This window comes from Carassius carassius, chromosome 12 (genome assembly GCF_963082965.1).
Source record: "Carassius carassius chromosome 12, fCarCar2.1, whole genome shotgun sequence".
NCBI classification, from domain to species: domain Eukaryota; kingdom Metazoa; phylum Chordata; class Actinopteri; order Cypriniformes; family Cyprinidae; genus Carassius; species Carassius carassius.
Window position 1 is genome coordinate 6,802,918 of NC_081766.1, and position 4,771 is coordinate 6,807,688.

At 36.4% G+C, this 4,771-nt stretch overlaps 1 long non-coding RNA gene across 1 annotated transcript; it reads left to right on the forward strand.

Annotated features, from left to right (window-relative positions):
- The first annotated feature begins 454 nt into the window (after positions 1-454).
- Positions 455-3,748, forward strand: LOC132154138 (uncharacterized). Its single transcript, XR_009437078.1, has 2 exons — positions 455-1,755; positions 3,475-3,748. It is a non-coding gene; the product is annotated as an uncharacterized LOC132154138 (long non-coding RNA).
- Positions 3,749-4,771: the final 1,023 nt, after the last annotated feature.

Sequence of the window (4,771 nt, forward strand, 5' to 3'; positions counted from 1 at the left end):
AGTCAGCTGACCAAGAATTTAAAGATGCATAAAAATGTACATACTGGTCAAGGACACAGCGCAACAGATTTGACAAAAATATTTCAGTTTCTAACACTGCCCTCAGTTGAAATCAAATGGCACACTGTCAAGCTGTTATAGCTCATGCTGGTTTTGTCTCTCTAAGCCCACTGTGGTGAAGAATTGCCTATTTAACTTTACTAAAAGAAAAAGATAATACTATATAAGTAGCACCTGTAAACTAAACCAAATCAAGTTTAAAAGACTAAGCAACACTATGTAATTTTTTCTGTGTTCAAAATTTGCAAAATGTATATAATGAGCGAGTACATCGTAAATTCATCTACCGCCTTTTTGTCGTATCCCAAATCTACAGTACATTTATAATAAGTGATTATTTTTGGACTATTGTAGCCTGTTTGGGTCGTCACCTCTGTGGAGTAAAACACCTGCGTGAATCGCCATAGACATAAACTTGGAGAAGTAGCTCCGGTTAGAATGTTCTCCCACGGGATGCGTGCAGTTCTGTTTATTAACCGCTAGAGCGACAAAATTTACATAGTGTTGCTTTAAATCAGGTGAGGATTTTAATTCAGTCAATTTTATTCAGAAATCCAAGCTTTTTATGCTTCACTCTTCTTATATTATTCTGTTTGGAATCATATAATAATCAAAAACAAATAGCCAAACCAAGTGATGAATAAAAACCAATTAGAAGCAGGTTAAGGATTATTTGATGCATGATGATGAAAGAAAAGTACTTGAAATGTATGAACCACAGGATTGTATAGCTTGTATAGGAGAGCGCAAGACCTCCAACTCATATTCATCAGCAAGTGTTCTCTGTTATGAAGTTTTCCAACGTGCACAGCCCTATAGATGAAACTAAACCTAGCATCCCAAAGTCATGCAGACGGCAAATACGGACCGTATGTAATATGACTGTGAAGTGCACGATGAAAGCAGCACTTTGGAAGAGGCGCATAGGATTAAAAATGTTTTATTTGATTGTGTCTGAGCAGACATTACAGTATTATTAATTTCAGTGTATTTCGAAATGTTTATTCTTTTTGTGTTTATGCATGTGTATATTGTGTAATACCATCAGTATTATTGTCACTGACAAATGTTTCATTTGTAGAACCTTTTATATATGTCTTATTTTTGTATTGCTTTATTTATTGCGTGTGTGATACACACTGTAGTTTAACACAATGTATTTTAGAATTAATCTCAGTGCCACGAAGGAGGTTAAACCCTTATATATAAAGCTGAACTTCACAGTATTAGTTTTATAATTTCAAGTTATTTTTAACTCTACCACAGAAAGTCAGTTAGGCAGACATATGTACCCATCGCTTTGGTTTTTCTTAAATCTGAAGCTTTCCAACAGCTTCACAGTAATTCATAAACCTGTGATGAAGAGCATGGATTCATGTGGTTGTACTGGTGTTGAAATTGCATTTTGGAACCAAAATTAGTCAAGCCATTTTTTTGTTTTTGTTTTTATTTGTGCCAACTCTGAATTGTGTGTGTAAATGTCACATTTTCCACAAAGTTGATGAACGTATTTGTAGGATTTTTCTTCTTTTCTTTCCTTTTATGATGCCCCATAAAATAAAATGAAATGAAGCACCAGGTAATTTCAAAATTACTTATTTATTATCAAACAAATGTACTGAAAGAGTGCTAATATTTTATAATATTTATAAAAACAGTGGGTGTCCAGGAAGATGTTTAGCATTTCATTTAAAGGTGCCATGTGCAAAAATTGAGGTAAAAATATTCAAAAAATTACCTACACGCATCAAAAGTATGAGAAGAAATAAGGGCGATGATGTCATTAAAAAAATGTCAAGTTATAGTGCTGCAGAGATATCAACCTTAATTAGCAGTAGCATTACTAGCCCCGGCCCGACAGGTGTCGTAATACCAGTTTCGGCCATGGGAGGCGGTATGCGGGCAACATAACCACCAGCCAACCTGCAATACACAAATAACTCGCACGGCTTGTGGGCGTACTTATACCTGATTCCCTTCAGTTCAGGGAAGAGAGCACAAGGATGACTTAAGCCCTTGGCAAGAGACCACCACCCTCTACAGGGAAACAACCGCGCTCGGAATCACAAATCAAATCCGATAAGAAAAGGAGCCGAACCAGAGTAAACATTGGCACTGCTTTCAATCGCTGGAGACAACTGATGGACCTGAAAGAAATGAGGTTCGACACCGAACTTGCAACATTTCCTTTGGATTGTTAAGTTAGATGCTGTTAGTATTTCGCTAGAAGTTTGTTTTATATGTTTGTGTATTTTTTTTCGGGAAGTTATAACATAGAAATGTATCGAAGACTGTTCTATAAACGTGCTAATGTTAACGATGGCTAACCGTAGCTGCGTTTGATAATTAGCTAGCTATAACTTACCCATTTTTTTATATCATAAGTAACCTGCTCTAACTAGTTTGTTGGTCTCCGTGTCCTCTTTGCTTCGTGGTTTTTCTGTACCTGAGAAAATTGATGTGTGGCGTGAAAGCGTGTGAAAAGAGTCAATTGCGTGTGTCTCACGGTGAATGCTTGAGAGTTGCCAGCTCTGGTTACGTTGGTTGGCGCTAGCTGTCTGATGTTGACCAATGATGTTGACAGAATGCTGTCTGTCAAATTAATTTAATTCAAATAATGTGTATATACAACTCAATGTAATATGAACAAAACGAATATGAACATATTGACTGGGAAAGGTGAAGGGGAGTAGCTTGAAGATGTCATGTTTCAAAATCACTTGACATAACCAAACGTCCTCTTATGGCAGCGGTTCTCAATTCCAGTCCTCGCGCCCCACTGCTCTGCATATTTTGCACGTTTCTCTTTGTTAACACACCTGATTCAGATAATCAGCTCGTTAGAAATGAACTCCGTTCATGAACTGTTTTTCAAATGTTCATTGCTCCCTACTCCCTGAGCAGGGGAAATATGTTGAAGTTTACCTCACATCGAAACATTCAATCACTGATTTGTGCTGTGCAGCATCTTTAAACATGGACAACTGTGACATCATATACCTCTGTAAATCAATACAATTTAAATTCACGTCTTGCACACTTCAATGCACTTTGATTGGAACATATAGCTACGTTCACTTCGAACTGGAATCATGGCTGAATATCCTGTGATGTCCACTTCGCAGGGCACTTATGTTTTCGAATAGAACAAATGTCTGAAGCGCTAAGAGAAACTTTCAAAATGTGCAGAGCAGTGGGGCGAGAGGACTGCAATTGAGAACCGCTGTCTTATAGGCTTCAGCTATGCTCTAGGATTGTTGTGAAGGTAGGGGCGGAGCATAGAGACTATGCCGTTTCTCGTTTGTTACTCTAGAGTAGACCAATTCACTTTATTGAGGCATACTGCCCCCATCTGGTATGGAATGTGGAGTATGACTTGATTTTTTTGCCAGATATGACAGATGGCACCTAAAGCTTAAAAAACTAAAGCTTTTAATACTTAAACCTTAGCAGACAGAGTACATGTTCAGCACTGTTAAGTGACAGCATCCAGTTTGTGAGGTTTTGTATTTAAAAATTCAGGAAAACACTAGATTAGGACAAGATCTTCAAAGACTTGCAAATTTAATATATGTTTTTTTTCGTTTGAAAAAGAAAATGTATCCATTTGAATGGAGAGAAAATATTTAGCAATTTCCACTTAAGAGTGAAATAAGAGAGCATTAGAACTAGAAATCAGTGAACAAAATGCGCCAGACTAATTCCGTTTTTTTTTCTTCATGGGCTCAGTCTGCATCTTCATCTATAAAAATAAAAACCGTCACACTGTATCGACAGCTTTAAAGGAATGTTCCAGGTCCAATCATTTAGATGAGGGCCTGAAAAAACTAAGCAAACTGCATTTACAGTAAAAACTAGTAAGTCTGAACATTCTTTCATAAAAGGCATAAGAGTAGCTTTGTATAACAGTATTTAAATTATCTGTGAAAATTTTAAATGCAACAAATGAAAAAACTAAACCTGTGTTATAGTGAGGTTTGCTGCCCCTTGGTGGAGGGGAGTAGCAACACTCAATAAAGTGACCCATTTGCCTTGTCAGTTTTATTTTGATCAAGACAAAGCTCTGCAAAATACAGCAGAACATTTAACGTATTACATTCAACAGCCATTTACCAAATAACAATATCGGAATTCTTAATATATTTTAATAAACCTGTCTCTTTAATACAATTGTGGTGTCTTAACCTCCTCCATGTGCTTTTTACTCATCACACAAATACACACACACATGTCCATCAGACATCTTTAGAAAGAGCAATCAAGTTTTACCCGCTCAGAATTTCTTCTCTCTCTCTCTGATACAAGATCTTCACATGTTTTTTTTTTCCAAAGCAAACTGTACTCGTATATTAAACAGGCTGTCAGAGTTTTTAGTATAGAATTAAATCCATGTCTATCATATCAGTCAATCAGTTGAGGTGTTGTTCCAAACCATATTACAGTATTACCCCAGAAAGACGTGATGCAAAACATAGTACTTATAGTGAACGGAAATCTAAAATGAAGCATCAGATTTCTCCCATATGCATCACGGTTTTCAGCTGTACAGAAAATGTTCATATTTCAAGTTTGAGTTGCTCCAAATGAATCCAAAATTGACATTCCAATGGATTTAGGTATGTAAAAATAATAAGACACCCAGTCAAAAAAAATTATTATTAAGTCCAAAAAGATATGAGAGAGGATTTGACTGTTTATCTTGAAGCCAGAG